Below are 19,355 nucleotides of genomic sequence, written 5' to 3' on the forward strand. Positions count from 1 at the left end.
TTTTTGACGACATGGATGGCACTAGAGGATATTATGCTTAGTGAAATAAGTCAATTGGATAAAGACAACTATCATATGATCTCCCTGATATGAGGAAGTGGATATGCAACATGGGGGTTTTGAGGTATGAAAAGAATAAATGAAACAGGATGGGTTTGGGAGGGAGACAAACCATAAGAGACTCCTAATGTCACAAAACAAACAGGGTGGCCGGGGGGAAGAGGGTAGGGAGAGGGTGGTGTGGTTGTGGACATTGGGGAGGGTATGTTCTATGGTGAATGCTGTGAAGTGTGTAAACCTGTCGATTCACAGACCTGTACCCCTGGGACTAATAATACATTATATGTTTATTTTTTAAAAAAAAAGTATGATGATTTGGATATTAAGAGTGTATTCAAAATATGTAGACTAGGTTTATTCCTTGTCTAGTCTGAAATACAGTAACTGAGGCTGTTTAACACAAACTGGTTATAACCCTAAATTCTTCATGAAATAACTTTGTGGCCCAATAAAATGGTTATACATTTTGACAGAAAAAAACCTAATAACTCTCATATAATCATGTAATGAGAGAGTGACAAAAGTGATAACATTGTAGATGTGTAGCTGTCATGAGGAAACATATATTTATGACTTTTTTTTCTATATCAATAACATAGACTTTGGGCCCAAATAGTTTGTGTTCAAATCCTGACTCATTAAGTTAATAACTCTGTGAACCTGGACAAATAATTAAACCCTTCAAATTTTTTTTCCTATATAAAGTGGAAATATTAGCCCTTACCCAACAAGTTTTGTGAGGATTAAAAAGATCATCAATTTGAAATATTCACATGAAATTTTACACATATCAAAGACTTACCATAATGAAATGTGTTATTTATTTATTTATTTATTTTTGTTTTCCAGTTGCTGCATGATCCTTACATCTCAGAATTTTTAGAACTCCACCCTCGGCACCTGTCTTTTCAAAATGGTCATCCTAAGTTGAAAAGATTCATTTTTAAAATTTGAATAATTATTTCTAAATCTCCAGCAATGGAATCTCATCCAAGCTCTATAATCATGTTTCAAATGCCTGTAATATATCATTACCTAGATACTGATACCCGGAATATTACCTAAAAACAGCTCAATTCAGAAATTCCAAATGTATCCTCATAATCTATTTTTAATAAATATTTTATTTATTTATTTATTTGACAGAGATTGAGAGAGAGAGAGGCAGGCAGAGGGAAAAGGAGAAACAGAGGGAGAGGGCTCAGCTGGAAGCCCAATGTACAGCTTAATCCCAGAACCCTGGGATCCTGACCTGAGCCAAATGCAGACATTTAACTGAGCCACCTAAGCACCCCAGTATCCTCACAATCTTCCTCTGGAAATCAGCTCTCATTCCTGAAGTCTTTCTTTTCATTACTATGCGGCTATCTAGGAAGAATAAAGGGACAGTAGGCTCTGATTTCTTTTCAACAGATTTCTCTTTGTAGCTTTCCAGATTGACTCAGTGCCATGTACTATAGACTGGAATACATTCCCTCGCCCTACCCAAATCATAAATTGAAGCCTTAATCCCTAATGTAACAAAATCAGAGATGAGGCTTTTTGCAGGCAATTGGGGTTAGATGAGGTCTTGATGGTGGGACCTTCATAATGAGAATAGTGGCTTTCTAAGAAGAACAAAGAGATGCACTCTCTGTCATGTAAGTACACACAGCCAGAAGGCAACAACCCAGGAAAAGGACTACCAGGAAGCTAATTGGCATCTTGATAATGGACTTGCCCATCTCCAAATATCTGTTGTTTAAGCCACACCATCTCTGGTGTTTTGTTATAGCAGCCTAAACAGATTAAAGCACCATGTTTTGTTTTGTTTTGTTTTTCCTTAGCAATGCATTTAAGGCAGATTAATTCGGGTCTCTGAGTCTCCAGTTAGAGTAACAGTACACCCTCCTCACTGGTCTCTCTGTTATTTGACTTTTCCTTTTACAGCTTATCAAAATGTCACTAAAGGGGTCCTTCCAGACAGAAATTTGATCATAAGATTCATCTGGGAAAAAAAAAAAATCTGCTGGCTTCCCATTATCCATAGTGAAAACAATAGACTGCTCTGAGTGACCATGGAATGTTTAAACACATAAATAACAGTTTTGTGTGTGCCTAGGGGATGATTAAAACAATATGGTTATCATATTAGCTATCCATACTTAATTTAGTTGCTTAAAGCAATGTGGCAGATGCCACTGGTGCCCCAACACAATTTTCTTCTATGGCAGGTGTACTCAATCCCCTGCTGCTATGAATTTTAGCTGATCATTCAGTCCCTTTGGTGGTGGACATTCCCTGGCCAAATGGGAACCACTCTCCCCAGTCCTATGCCCCTCAGAGAAAGGTCCTACCAATGATCCACTTACACTGGGGCAAGAAATGACCACCCCTTTCTTCTATGTAGATTACCTCTGTGGTGCTATTTGTGCTTCAAGGCTTCCTCTTTAAATCACAGTGAAGTTCATTGACACCTGATACTCCTGTTCACCTTTATTCACTAACTCTATGGTCCCTCCTCTAATCCACTTTACCTGATAGCATTTTCCTAATAATCACTTGATCAGGAATCCATAGCTCAGGCTTCGCTCCCTGGAGGCACCATCAGAGAAATGATACTATTTTTATTGTTCACAAGTTTATGGATCAGTTGGAGAGAACTCAGCAAGGGTTCTGGCTGGCTCAGAATTATATCTGTGATTACCTGTGGTCTAGGATGGTGGCTCTACTGATGGTTTGAGGTTGGCTGGCTGTCAGCTGCTCCCAGTCTTAGTAGATCACAAAGAAACAAGAGAATGCAGAGTGCAAAGGACTTCTAGATGTCTTAGAACTACCACCTCTGACACATTCAATTGAAGACAGCAAATGACAAGCCAGCCTATATTTTATTTCTTAACATAAAGAAAATGAGGTTTGGTGTTTGAAATTTGTATGTCTTCACTCAGTTTATAGTACAGCTTTTTATCAAGAATGTCTTCAAAAGAAGTGAAAACGTGATGGGTGGAGAGGGAATCTTTTCAGAGAAGAAACCCAGAGCTAGATAATTGTTTACAAGCTTATTGCTTTTATTACACTGGGTAACTTTCCCTTAGAGTATAGATGAGTCCTATTAATTATTATGTTGAATTTATTCATTCATTACTCAAACATACATTAAAGTCCCATATGTGCCACTCATTCTACAAAGTACTGCAAATTTCTATTTCAATTTTCCCTTTGCATATATTTCTTCCTTTGTCTTTTGAATTCACGCCTAGTTTGATTATCTGTTTTAGAAAGATATCACATTCATTTTACTGTCAAACTTTTCAAAGTTATATTACAAATCTCACTCCCATCAGTCCAGGCTCCATTATACGTATATTTTAAAGCAGGTCCTTTTGAGTTCAACAATCATATTAACTGACAAGGTAGAGGCAGGAGTAATTAGAGCATGAATATATATTGCAGGGTCACCTTACATCTAGAGTTTAAATTGTAATCCAAAACACTAACTCAGCCACATTTTGAGAGGAAGCCTTCGGCTAATTTCTCTATCTTTGGAACAATTTACCCCTTAGCTTGTTAGTAGCAGTTGTTAATATTGAAATGTATGAATAGTAAAAGCCCATCTAGACAAATCTGTGCCTTTTTTTAAATGTGAAAACTCTCTCTCTGACCTGCATAACAGTTTATTGAAAGCTGTCTTTGATGTATGGTCATTGGTGCTCTGAATAAAGGGAAGGAAGGATCATACACTTATTTGGCATACCTAAAATAAAATTTGGAAAGACTGGATGGTAAACAAGACAAGTCAAATTACTTTTTATTATTTCTATAGATTTTCCTTCTAATGAGAAAAATCTTTCATCTTTTCATCTTTCAATGGAGTCTCATGTTGGGTATAGAAATTAGTTAGAAATAAAATCTTTTAAAAAAATAACATCGGTAAGAACACATATTCTATGTCCGAGATTAAGCTAGATGTATTGTTTAGATTGTTTTATGCTTCATAACAAATAAAAGATCGCTCAAACTCATTTAAATGACTGCAACATTGATGACCCTGACCCAAATCCCAAATTCTTACGTTTATCATTATTTAGTTGAAGAGTATGTCAAAGAAGAGAATCGTGGAGTGCTAAGAACATGACTAAGCAATACTTTGCAAAGTTCCTCCCTCTAGCAAATTACAAAAGATTCAGTCCATATTTACAACAAGTATAAATGGAAATATCAATTATAGAAGCCTGAATTGGCCATTTAAGGTGTCAGAATTACTCAGACATAGCATCGACTGTTGTGATAGAAAAAGTCATTTTCTTTGTGAGTACAGATTATTTGTTTTAATTTGTGTTTATGATTAAGTTAAAAAATAGGCCTTAGAGTTAGACAAAGTTAGGTTTTGTTTTTGGATGAATCACTTGCTAGCTGGGCACTTTGTAAGTTATTTAATCTCCCTAATATTTTATTCTTTCCCCTGAATATTTGGATGCTAATGTTATTTTGAGAGATTATTGTGAGGCATACAACATTCTATACAATACATTAAGCTTAATATCAGGCATAGAATATGTGTTCTTATTGCTGTTATTTTTTTTAAAAGATTTTATTTTTTAGAAGGACGCTGTTTAGTCTCCATGTATTTGGGTTCTTTCCAAACTTCCTCTTGTGGTTGAGTTCTAGCTTCAGAGCATTGTGGTCTGAAAATATGCAGGGAATGATCCCAATCTTTTGATACCGGTTGAGTCCTGATTTAAGACCGAGGATGTGATCTATTCTGGAGAATGTTCCATGTGCACTAGAGAAGAATGTGTATTCTGTTACTTTGGGATGAAATGTTCTGAATATATCTGTGATGTCCATCTCATCCAGTGTATCATTTAAGGCCTTTATTTCCCTGTTGATCTTTTGCTTGGATGATCTGTCCATTTCAGTGAGGGGAGTGTTAAAGTCCCCTACTATTATTGTATTATTGTTGATGTGTTTCTTTGATTTTGTTATTAATTGGTTTATATAGTTGGCTGCGCCCACGTTGGGGGCATAGATATTTAAAATTGTTAGATCTTCTTGTTGGACAGACCCTTTGAGTATGATATAGTGTCCTTCCTCATCTCTTATTATAGTCTTTGGCTTAAAATCTAATTGATCTGATATAAGGATTGCCACTCCTGCTTTTTTCTGATGTCCATTAGCATGGTAAATTCTTTTCCACCCCCTCACTTTAAGTCTGGAGGTGTCTTAGGGTTTAAAATGAGTTTCTTGGAGGCAACATATAGATGGGTTTTGTTTTTTTATCCATTCTGATACCCTGTGTCTTTTGATTGGGGCATTTAGCCCATTAACATTCAGGGTAACTATTGAGAGATATGATTTTAGTGCCATTGTATTGCCTGTAAGGTGACTGTTACTGTATATTGTCTCTGTTCCTTTCTGATCTACCACTTGTAGGCTCTCTCTTTGCTTAGAGGACCCCTTTCAGTATTTCCTGTAGAGTTGGTTTGGTGTTTGCAAATTCTTTCAGTTTTTATTTGTCCTGGAAGCTTTTAATCTCTCCTTCTATTTTCAATGATAGCCTAGCTGGATATAGTATTCTTGGCTGCATGTTTTTCTCGTTTAGTGCTCTGAAAATGTCATGCCAGCTCTTTCTGGCCTGCCAGGTCTCTGTGGATAAATCAGCTGCCAATCTAATACTTTTACCATTGTATGTTACAGACTTCTTTTCCCGGGCTGCTTTCAGGATTTTCTCTTTGTCACTAAGGCTTATAAATTTTACTATTAGGTGACGGGGTGTGGGCCTATTCTTATTGATTTTGAGGGGCGTTCTCTGAACCTCCTGAATTTTGATGCTCGTTCCCTTTGCCATATTGGGGAAATTCTCCCCAATAATTCTCTCCAGTATACCTTCTGCTCCCCTCTCTCTTTCTTCTTCTTCTGGAATCCCAATTATTCTAATGTTGTTTCATCTTATGGTGTCACTTATCTCTCGAATTCTCCCCTCATGGTCCAGTAGCTGTTTGTCCCTCTTTTGCTCAGCTTCTTTATTCTCTGTCATTTGGTCTTCTATATCGCTAATTCTTTCTTCTGCCTCATTTATCCTAGCAGTGAGAGCCTCCATTTCTGATTGAACTTCATTAATAGCCTTTTTGATTTCAACTTGGTTAGATTTTAGTTCTTTTATTTCTCCAGAAAGGGCTTTTATATCTCTGGAGAGGGTTTCTCTAATATCTTCCATGCCTTTTTCAAGCCCGGCTATAACCTTGAGAATTGTCATTTTGAACTCTAGATCTGACATATTACCAATGTCTGTATTGATTAGGTCCCTAGCCTTCGGTACTGCCTCTTGTTCTTTTTTTTGTTGTGAATTTTTCCGCCTTGTCATTTTGTCCAGCTAAGAGTATATGAAGGAGCAAGTAAAATACTAAAAGGGTGGCAACAATCCCAGGAAAATATGCTTTAACCAAATCAGAAGAGATCCCAAATCATGAGGGGGGATTTCTCCCCCCTCACGATTGGGTGAGGGATCTCCCCTGATTGGGATCTCCTTTGATTGGGATCTACCCAATCTCTTCTGATTGGGATCTCTTCTGATTTGGGGATAAAAAGAGGTTCAAAAAGAAAGAAAGAAAAAAAAGAAAAAAGAATTAAAAAAAAGATTGAATTAAAAATTCAATCAAGAATTTAAAAAAGAATTAAGAAAAAAAAAGATTGAAGAGATTAGGATTTCTTCTGATTTGGGGATAAAAAGAGGTTCAAAAAGAAAGAAAGAAAAAAGAATTAAAAAAAAAGAAAATGAATAAAGAAAAGTATAAAAAAGAAAAAATATATATATTAGATAATCTAGTTAAAAAACGTTAAAAAAAGGGTAAAAGTTATAAAAAATTTTAGCAGAAGAAGAGAAAAAAAATGAAAAAGAAAAAAATTAAATTAACTGCAAGACTAAAAAATCACAGGCAGAAAGCCATGAGTTCCGTGGTTTGTTTTCTCCTCCTCTGGAATTCTGCTGCTCTCTCCTTGGTATTGAAACTGCACTCCTTGGTAGGTGAACTTGGTCTTGCCTGGATAGGGGGGTAGGGTTATGGACATTGGGGAGGGTATGTGCTTTTGGGTAACTTGGAAGGGGAGATGAACCATGAGAGACTATGGACTCTGAAAAACAATCTTAGGGGTTTGAAGTGGCGGGGGTATGGGAGGTTGGGGTACCAGGTGGTGGGTATTATAGAGGGCACAGCTTGCATGGAGCACTGGGTGTGGTGAAAAAATAATGAATACTGTTTTTCTGAAAATAAATAAAGTGGAAGAAGGAAAAAAAAAAAAAAAAAGATTTTATTTTTAAGTAATCTCTATTCCCAACTTGAGACTCCAATTTACAACCCTGAGAGTCACAAGTTCCACTGAATGAACCAGCCAGGCACCCTTTATGGCTGTCATTATTGTGGTTATTATTTTATTGTTTATATGATTGAGAAAGTGGCTCAAATAATATCTTAACATGAAATATTATTATTACATGCAATCCTTACATAAAAAAGAAACAACTATACAAAATGTTTGATAACCTCCCATATGTTTAAAGAAATCAAGGATAGTACTGGAAAGAAAAGATAGATTTCTCTCTAGCAAGTAGTTACTGACTTCAAAAATCTCAACCCTTAGGCCACAATAATTCATTAAAACCAAAATGGTTTTGATTTTCCAACCTGAAATGAATTTTGCCCAATTAAGGAAATTATTACAAATGTTTTTAAACCATATCCTAGCAACTTTGGTTAATTCAAGTGACTAATTCCTATATATAGCTAAAATATAGAGAAAATACAGGTCAGTGTATGTTGATGACTAAAATGAGACATATTTTTGATCCTTCTAACCCACCTTGAGGAAAATAAACTCGGGGTTCACACTCATACATCTTTTTTTGTGAACTGCCTTAAGTCAATTGCTTGTTTCTTTTGTTCTCCATTTGAAAGTATATAGAAGCAAAAGTAAGAAGAAAGTGAAATAGTGGAAAATGAGTTATATACAATCACCTTATTTATTAATGCCTCATTTTTTTCACTTATTTTCTGTTTATTGTTCTAGAATGATCAATTAGAAGATGCATCATCAGATTTTCAAAAGAAAATATTCTTTTGATATTCTGGAAGTTATCAGGGCTTATGGATGTTTGAAAATAAAGCTTGAAAATATGTTTTATTATAAATATATTTTTATGTGGGAAAATAATTTCAATCAATTAGTAATAAATTATGCTTTGCATCACTTTAAACTTAGTACCTCTTCACTATGTAAATAAGCATGACAGCATTATTACAAAGTCATCATTATTGTAATTTGCCAAGAAAGCATATTAATTAGAATATTAACTTCTGGGGGTACAAAAGGAAAACAATTACCATGGTTTTATTGCCTGTATATATTTTTGTGAAATTTTCTAGTGTAAAACACATATCATAAGGAAAACTAAATTTGTTAAGAAAGATAGAACTACTCCCAGGGGAATGTAATATATGAAAAGCAACTTTTCAGCTTATCAAGGTACATTCTATTGATCTTATAAGTTCTTACACATTTCATAATCCATTAACCTGTCCAATCAGTCTGAATCCACGAAGTGTTTTTCCCTTCTTCCACTGCATTGAACATATACAAGATTTATATATCCTTATAATAACTTGTGTGTTTTTTTCTTCTTGAGATTTGAATTGTATGACCTGATATAAAACTTAGTGTTTTAGAAATTTCAAAATAATTAGCAGATGTCATTTATAACTTTTTTTTTTTGTGCCTTTGCAGACACAATAACTTATTGGTTTTTATTAAGGCAACTCCTTTCCTTTTATATATCATCTTCAAATGTCTTGACAACTTTCATCATCAAGACAAAGTAGATTTTTTGAATGGCATTCAGATGATCCACCTGCCAATAGAAGGACCTGTTAAGAAAAACATGTTCTAAAGCTAGGAAATGAAGCAAAAAGATATCTATGTCCTTTCAGTGTCTATCAACAGGCCCACCCAAGGATTATCTGGTCTTCTAGAAGAATGCATCTTTGTTCTGACTTTACCTGTTAATTGTCCTTATACACTGGAAAGTTACGTGCTTCCTGTTAGAGATCTGTCCTATAGGAAAGATATCACCCAAGATTATGGTTTTAATGTCCTTTAGGATATGAACCAGTTTGATGGCTTAACTTGGTAATCTTATTCTAATATTCTACTGAAATGTCTTTTCTAACAGAAAAGTGCAAACACTTATTCCTTATTCTTGAAATGAGCCTTTCCATTTTACCTACCCCTCATTAGTTAATGAGTTAAATACAATCCTATATTGATGTTTGACACATATGCATTCTATATTTATTTGAAGATCATGTTTTTAAATTTTAAAATTATATTTTGACAAAATAAAGTTTAAAAGAAGAGTGACTACACAAATTGACAATAATTTTAAGGGATTAAAATTTAATAAATCAGTATTTTTAAAAACATTTCATTTATTTGAGAGGGAGAGAGAGAGAAAGAAAGAGGACAAGGAGGGGCTGGGGCAGAGGGAGAGGGGAAAGCAGACTCCCTGAACAGAGAGCCTGAAGCAGGGCTCTGTCACGGCCAGTGCGACGACACCAGCAGGGTCGAGAGGGTAAGAGAATGGAGAAAGAATAAGACTTGTAAAGAAATGAGGACAGGAGGGACACTGTGGATGATGTCCAAGCAGTGTCAATTTTATTCAAGGCTGTGAGGCATTATATAGTTAACAGAAACAATTATAAGGAAGTATCTATTCTCGGTTGATTGCTCATACACAGGTAATTCACATGAAGCCCCTTAAGCTTTTACGAAACCCATTTCCCAAGCGCAGGTAGTGGATCTTGTGATGCCAATAACTTTTGTCTACTTAGCTAATCTTTAACTAGCATTTCATGAGTTTACAATGGTGCAATTTATAATCCGTGCAAGTACAGGGTAATCTTGTAACAGTTAAATATGCAACCCAGTTTTGCCTCTTAATACATGCAGGCAGTCACGTCAGAGAGTCTTAGGATCCATAAGTCAGGCCCTTTCTCAAGCGCAGCTCAGCTGATATTCAGGAGGCACGAGTCAGGGCCTGGCCTGATCCCTCGCCTCTAGCTGGGTCTCCCAGGACCCTGAGATCATGATCTGAACCGAAGGCAGGTTCTTAACTGACTGAACCACCACTCACACACCCCTAAAATCAGTACTTTTATTAAAAAACCTATTATTGGGGCGCCTGGGTGGCTCAGTGGGTTAAAGTCTCTGTCTTCGGCTCAGGTCATGATCCCAGGGTCCTGGGATCAAGCCCCACATCGGGCTCTCTGCTCAGCAGGGAGCCTGCTTCCCCCTCTCTCTCTCTGCCTACTCATGATCTCTGTCAAATAGGTGAATAAAATCTTTAAAAAAAAACTATTATTAGAATTAATAATTTTTAAAAGATTACTTCATGCCTTTAAAATTTAAAATACTGTGTAAAAGAAAAAAAAAAAAATTCACTGTTCTTGTTGCTTTTATTCCAGTTTAGGCTGTCTTTAAGATCTGCTGAAGTATCATTGTGGTTACTATTATTCACAGTGCAACTACTTCCTAATGTTACTAGCTATCTCTTTCTTATCATTGTGTGTGCCTGTTTATAAAATATGCATTTTACTGTGTTCCTACAGTTCAGAACAAATGAGACCTGAGAAAGAGAAGGTAGTGAAGGCATCTGATTTCTTCTGGGAAGCAGAGTGGCAGTCTGAAGGTGAATGTTAAGTGGTGCTGGCTACAGCTCTTTGGCACAGTATTTCTTGTCCTGTCAGGGAAGTTCAACAAGGTAGAAAAGTTATGGTCTACCTCGAGGATCCCCTTGTAAAGGATGTTTACTTGTAAGGCCATTTCACTGTACTGAGTACACTGAAGAGCCATCCTTTGACCTCCTGACAAGTGAAGGAGGGACAGAATGAAATGCTACATTCAGAGGGCACAGAGCTCTGTCCAGCCATGGCCCAACTCCCCTTTAAGTATTCAAAGACATCCCACTGTGAAAGTCTTTAGATTTGTTGAATAGAAAACAAACAAACAAACAAAACAAAACAAAAAAACCACACCCACAGTAATTTAGAGAATAAAAGAAAATGGGCAATGACTCAAGTCCTTAAGATTTCATTGAAAATAAGGAGGGGGGGCTTATTTATGAGCTTACAAATTGTATATTTGGAAATATTTTTGATATTGCAGTCTAGAACTTCTGCTGGTGAGTGAGGCCATTAATAGTTATTAAAGAGGACCTTTGATATATGCTTCTCTCAAAAAAATTTTTAACTATCTCAAAAATATATTCATTCTAAACTAAATTATATGTAATTGATTCTAAGAATCAATTATTTTTCCATTATTGACTATCTCTAAAATTAGGGTTCATATTAAAATTGATGAAGTCTTTGAACTTAATTGATGGTATACTGTCATTCTTGGAGGTAATATAATGATATTTCAACTGGTCATGTCAGAGATTGTAGGAATTCTGGCTCGCTTTATAAAAGGTCTTATGCTTTGTTTCTTCTCTGTAAGGTGATACTATAATTTATCTTCCAAATCAGGACTATTACGGAAGTGAAAGGGAATGCTAATAATAATTGTGCTCAGGCAATATGTGTCCAAAAGCCCTTTTCCAATTAAACTGTAACTCTTTCCCCAGAAAAAATGGATACATGCATATAGGTGTGGATGATGGACAACTCTGTGATTCATCCCATGCCTCTGAGAATACACATATACATACAAGCAGAGCCCATCCGGTCCTCTGATTAAGAAGTATAACTAATGATGACTATCTTAAGAAATCTCCCTATTGTTTTTTGTGAGGAAAGATGTTAATAAAATATCCGTTTTGGATGTCAAAAGACATGTTTAATAAATTCTTGAAAATATTTTTGAATGATATAAAGGTACTATTGGCCTATATTAAAAGTTTATGTTTCCCTAAAAATCTGTATATTGAAACCTAAACCCTTCTGTGATATAAAGGAAGTGGGGCCTTTGGAAATTGATTAGGTCATGAGCCCTCATGACTGGGATTAGTGCCTTTATAAAAGGCCCCAGATTGCTCCCTTGCCCCTTTCACCATATGAGGGCACAAAGAGAAGTATGGCAGCCCAAAAAGCCTAAGATAATTGTCTATAAACTTATTTATATTACTCAGTGGCCAGAAAAGCTCCTTGTATTTAACCATTTATTATTTATTCATTCTCTCATTCTTTTATTCATTCATTTATTTATTCATTTGTTTTACAAAGAATTTAGCAGACACTAGGTAAACATTTATTAAAATAATAAATTAATTTTGGTTTATAAGCCATCTTTTTTTTAAATTGAGAATAGAACACAGATCCAAAGGAATGTCAGCTTTATCTTAATTATATAATGACTCCCCAGGGTCAAGGTGAAAGAGTTGGAAGCTAAACTTTCAAAGAAGCAGTCAAGCATACCAAATGATGTTTATTGACTTATAAATATAATGAATACTATATAGAGCTATTGATATTTCCCCCTTAGCAAAATATATAGACCATTAATTTTTAGGGAAGAGCCTGTTGTCAGTAAAAGTTATGTTGAAATTTTTATTCTGCAGACAATCAAGATATTATAGAAAAGTGGAGTTATATATATAAACATTTGAGAAGTTGAGTTCAATAAGTGCTAAATTGTATTTTTTCCCAGTCCAGAAGGAGAAGGTACTAAATACATTTTTAGCATATATGCTACAATTAAATGTCACACCTTTTCTTAAAAATGGGGATAATAGTGATACTGGATTTCACTGACATATTTTTAAGATTTTTTTCCTAGTGAATTAAAACTAACCTATCTGAGTATTTGATTCAGATGTCACTCCTATATATTTGAGTAGGGTTTCAGTAACACTGAAAATATAACATTATTCAGTGTTCTGAAATCTTATTTAAAAAAAGAAATTGAACACATTTCAGAAGATTGCATTCTGGCTAATTCTCTACAACTTGTAGAGTTTCTATCTAATATAAAAGCAATGGTAAAAATAATCATGAATTACTATTTTGTGTATTTCAAAGTTTTGATGAATTCTTTAGGCTTGCTTTCAAAATTCTCTGACTCACTGGGTGAGTTTTATCAAGCTGTTTTTTTGTGTTATCAAATGGTATTGTTCAGAATACATATAATACATATAATAGCTTCCTATTAGAGGTGAACTATTGTGGAAAAAAGCCCTGAATTGAAAATCTGTAGCTCAATGTTCAAATCATAGCCCTTCATATTGTTTGGTCACGGTACTAACCATTGAGTTGGTCAGTATCATAATCTAAAAAGGGTCATGATGCTAAAATCTCTTCAGAGGAAATTGCAAGTCTAAGTATCAATCATGTGTTCCCATGCACCCATGGAGGGTGTAGAAAACTGTAATTTAACCTTCTTTATGCTTCTGACATTGAAGCATGTAAATTATTTAATTGCTGTTTATCAATTTCTAAATAATGCAGAAACTACAGGAAAGAAGGACACCTTCAGTATTCACTACCATTGGAGTAACTGTGACAAAGAAAGCCCCCCCTAAAATTTAAAATTAACAATTTTTTAAGAATCCTTTTATAAGAAAGGTGAAGCACCTGGGGGGGATTGTGAGAGACATGATTAATAATAATTAATGGGGAGAAGGATCCTATAAAGCAGTGGTTCCTTTGTATGTTCTATTGTATATCAACTGATTCTAGAAAGGAGGAAAATTTCAAATAGATAAAGACTTTGCAAATAGGTTATATGTAAACAGACGTAGGAGCTTCAGAAAAACTAAAACAAATAATAAAAAAAGAAGTAGCATGATGAGAATTTCAATATTCTTGCTATAAATTGGCCACCAGTTTTCCTCTATATCCTCTGGCCCCTGACATAAATTGGGAAATGTCGTAAATTATGTGGTTCACAATGTCCATAAACTAAACACACACACACACACACACACACACACATATATATACATACACACATATATACATATATATATATAGAGAGAGAGAGAACTATTGATATTGTACACACACACACACACACACATACGTGTGTGTGTGTGTCTGTATTCAACAAAGTTATTTCTGGAGCTGAAATTCTAGAAGAATCTCTTCAGCTGATCCAGTCTCAGAAGCCCGGGGAAAAGGAATAACACAGTTAAAGACAGCCTGAGCAGAGTTCATTCAGGAAAAATAAATGCCCGGTCTCAGACCCATCTGCCCTCAAGATGTCATCAATGTTACCTCTTGCCCTAAACTCAGTTCCTTTACCCATAAATGATAATGATAGTAACTACCTTGAAGGACTGTTGACAGTCTCAAAGATGATAATGTATGTGAAACTCTTGGTACCTTCGTTGGCAAATATTAGGCTATTAACTATTGTTTTATTTTGGGATGAATCAGATTAAAAATAAAAAGGAATTGTTCTTATTTATATAATCCATCAATACTTTTTGCTTTTATTTTTAGAATTTATCTCTCATATCTTTGTAGCATGATTTCTCACCTGTCATTTGGACTGCCTTTCAGTAGCATTGTTAAGCAAAACACAATTTGAACATAAATTCATCGGCTCTTTGACAATACTTATCACCTTCCCCATACACCTGTCAGGAAAATCACAACTGTTATATAGCAATAATGAAAACAGTGAAAAAAAATACCAGTAATTATTAAATAAGGGTTATTTCTCAACATTTTTGCAAATTCTTATCATTTAATGTAGCTAAATGAAAAAAGAGAACGTTGACTATAATGTTGGAGGCATCCATTGTTTAAAATAATCTATTTTCTTAAAAATAACTTGAAACCTATGGCATACTACATTTGAATAGCAAAGTTATATAAATCTTCTCTCTATAGTACAAATTCACATTGCTGAACCATAATTGGTTTTCTGGAATGGATGACAGATTTCTACTGATTCACATTCAGTTATTAGCTCTTAGATCTTAAGGCTGGTGAGTTGTAGTAGAAGATAGAAAGAAATTGAAGATTCTAAGAAAGGGTATAGACATAAGGAAAGAGACTAAGTAGACTCAGATAAGAAATTGGTTGCCTTCACCATCATAATCAAAGAATAAGAAGAAAGAACATACTTTCATATACACATAAATTGCATCTATTAAATCATATAGTGTACATATATCAATATGTGTATGCACACATATATAACATTTCCAAGAGGGAATATAAAATATGTATGAACTTTCTTGAATCTAATTTAAGCATAAAATACTTTTTTTCCCTAATATAAACTCTTATGAACATTTTTTTAAAAATCCTTTTTAGAAATGCTGCTTTGTGTGAAAGAATGATAACCGAGGGCTGTAAATTTATTTGGACAAAAGAAACAGTATCTATATCCTTGCAATTGAGAAACTTAAGATTCTTTTTAGAATTATTAGATAAAGTTTATTGATTGCATTATTCCGTAGCTAGTTGTCATTTTTTCCTAGACGACCTATTATTAAGTTATTTGGAGCTCTTTCTTTAATTTTACTAGTTGTTTTCAATGCACCTATCTGCTACTATGATTTATACAAATAGACTTGTAAATACAAAATTTATGTCTATTGCATTTTATTAATATATAATGTCTCTATCATTTTTATTGATTTATAATCTTAAATGTTACCTTGTCACTATTTTTGCCCCACATGACTTTTATTTTACATGCCTCTTGTTTTTTGTTTATGTTTTAAGATTTTATTTATGTATTTTTTAAAAATATTTTTATTTATTTATTTATTTATTTCATAGACAGAGATCAAAGTAGACAGAGAGGAAGGCAGAGAGAGAGGAGGAAGCAGGCTCCCCGCTGAGCAGAGAGCCCGACTCGGGGCTGGATCCCAGGATCCTGAGACCATGACCTGAGCTGAAGGCAGAGGCTTTAACCCACTGAGCCACCCAGGTGCCCCTTATTTATGTGTTTTAGAGAGAGAGAATGTGTATCTGTGTGAGGAGGGGGAGGGACATAGGTGGCTGGAGAGAGAAAAGCTCAAGAAGACTCCTCACTGAGCACAGAGCCTGATGCAGGACTCTATCCCTCAACCCTGACATCATGACTGAAGCTGAAATCAAGAGTTCTATACTTAACTGACTGAGTTATCCAGGAGCAACTAAATATGTTTCTTATTTCTTTGCTGATTGCTTTCCTTCCAACTTTTAAAAAATCTCTTTGTTTTATGGGTGTTTATTTCTGAATATAATATACCTATGTGTTGTATCTTAATCCAGTATGATAGTCTTTGTCTTCTGATATATCTATTCTTCCTTCCTTCCTTCCTTCCCTCTATTTCCACTCTTTCTCATATTTTTCTTTGAAATTTTAGTTTCATTTTATTCTGCAAGACCTAATTTACATAATTTCCCCAATTTTTCAATTTTCCAATGTTTATTCCAATGTGAAATCACATTAAATGCATTAGATTCACCATAAAATACAAAGCAGTGAAAAACAATTCCATAATTTAATATATGCTAAGTATACTGTTTGCTGGTTTTAGAGATTTTTTTTATGGGGATTACCTATTAAAACAACATTTCATTAAAAAAACAACAACAACAACATTTCAGAGTGAAGTTGACTTCTAGAGTAGCTCTCTGAAGAGAATCACGAGTATGGCAGTCTAATAATTTTATGGGCCTAATTTAATAGACTGTGAGTGAGTACACACCATGTTCATGTTTTATTTTTTTCAAAAGACTTGCATGATGAAGGCAAGTCATGACTTTTACCACTACTATACTAACATAAATTTCTAAGTGTTCAAAATGGAGTTAAGAGAATTGGGACCAACAAGTTGTTAGTTATCTATCTCATTAGCTTGGTGAATTTGAAATTTAACATACACTATACAAGGAGCTTAGAAATGGATAAACTCTGTGTGGAGTCCCTTATTAAATCACACTTCAACATCTCTTAAAGAAAATTGTCTAACATATCAAGAAATTTGACTTTATCATAACAAATTGTAGCATATGAGTTAGAAATTTGGTTATTTGTATAGTAATACATTTATATCATATTTATATTAAAAATGTTATTTGTATTTATGTTATAAATTATATTATATTTATATGAATTTTCCCATAAGCTATTAATAGAGAATGTATCTTAAAAGCCTAACATCATTATGGCGCTTATCTTTGATTTTGATTTCATTTTTTCTTGAGGGAGATGTATTTTTGATTGCTTCTGGGAACCTATAATTAACTGGCCAACTTTAGAATCTTTAATGATACCTGTTGTATCTGAATGGTTGCATATATTTTGCAATACAAAAAAAGTCAGTTTGCTTTCTCATTCCCTTAATTATCTGAAGCTGACAGGTTTCAGATCACTGTAAACAATGCCATGTTAATGAACTATGAAAGGTGCCCCAATCTATTTTTTAGTAACTCTAGCATTCTCAGGATTGCTAGATTTTTGTTTAAGATTTTATTTATTTGATAGAGAGAGAGAGAGAGATCACAAGTAGATAGAGAGGCAGGCAGAGAGAACGGGGAAACAGGCCCCCTGCCGAGCAGAGAGCCTGATGTGGGGCTAGAACCCAGGATCCCGGGATCATGACCTGAGCCAAAGGCAGAGGCTTAACCCACTGAGCCACCCAGGTGCCCCTTTTTTCTTTTTAAGACAAGTTTTAAGATCAGTTTACACACTCCATTACCATACAGACATACTGGTCTCTGATTTTATCACCCTAAATTCAGGTGATGTTATCACTGTATTGTTGCAGTTTATTCAAATAAAGTGCAGCATGTCTATAACTCTTGCTTGTTTGCTCATCTGCTTCTTGTAGGTACACATATTTTATGGCATGTATCTGTTTCTTTTCACTCAATACCTGAAACAATTTACTGGAATCATTATGTCCTACTGGCTTTAATATTGAATTAGTTTTCTAAAAAAAAATATGGAATTATTTTTCTCTCAACTGAAATGTATTTATTTATTGACGAGGATACAGAAACCATCATAAATAAAGCTTATCAACCTGTTAATTCAGTTCTTTCATTTTTAGTTTAGGTATTGATGTAGTTGATTTTTTTCAAGTTATTTCTTATTTTATATTGAAGCTTCCTTTATTCTATCTGTCCTTTCTCAGTTCCTAAAGATTCCATTTTCAACTTGTGTTAATTTTGAATTTTTTACTATATTTCTTTCCCACTTAATTAATGTTTGCCATTCTTCTTTCTTTAACGGTCAATTTTACTTTTATTTGTTAAAAATTATCAGTTGTTCTCCTACTGAGAGGCAATGTACTACCTCATGCACTAATTCTTTCTTATTCCCTTTCTCTAAAGGAAGACACATTACAATGCAGGTCTAACCCAATTTATGAAAGGGTTATATCTCAGGATACCCAGTATAATTTGAAAAATATCAGAAATCAAAAACGCATTTAATACATCTAACCTACACATAGTTGAGCCCATTCTACCTTAAATATACTCGGGATATTTACATTAGCATACAACTGGGCAAAATAATCTAACACAAAGCCTATTTTATAATAATTATTTAATATAAAGTGTGCCTTGTGAAATTTATTGAATACTATACTGAAAGTAAAAATCAGAACGATTGTTTGAGTACAGAATAGTTGCCAGCATATTGGTTGATGACCCTTTTGGTCACATAGCTGATTGGGGGCCGCAGGGTACTATGACTACCCAGTGTCACTTGTCAGTAACCTAGGAAAAGACCTAAAATCAAAATTCAAACTATTGTTTCTACTGAATGCATATCATTTTCACACCATTGAAAAATTGAAAAATCATAAGTCAAGCCATCATAAGCCAAGAAAAATGTGTATTTTGAAGCTCTTCTGTTTTGTCCCTTCACACAATGAGACCTATGGAAAAACTTGAATTTCTCTTCTTTTACATTACATGTTTATCTTAGATTTTGACTGGGAAAATGTAGTTCTTCTTAGAACTATCCTTTCATGAGTCTAAGTTGTTACTCTATACCAGAAAGTATACCTTTATCCATTAAGAGATAAATTTGTATTTATTCACACATAATTATAATATGTAACTTAAAAGTAAAATATAAATACATGTAAACAAAATATATATTATATATTATATGTATTTATGCAGACACATGATATATGTGCTTCCATCTATCATTTATTTTTATCAAGTTTCATACACAGTACTATTCTATTATTCTATCTTCTCTTCATTTGAACATTATGAGGGCTCAATTTGGTTATTTTTTTCTGTTTGATGTCGGTCTTTTTATTTTCAGATATTTTTCTTAGGTTTGATACTTGAGGAATACAC

The sequence above is a fragment of the Neovison vison genome, chromosome 6 (genome assembly GCF_020171115.1).
Source record: "Neovison vison isolate M4711 chromosome 6, ASM_NN_V1, whole genome shotgun sequence".
Taxonomy (NCBI): Eukaryota; Metazoa; Chordata; class Mammalia; order Carnivora; family Mustelidae; genus Neogale; species Neogale vison.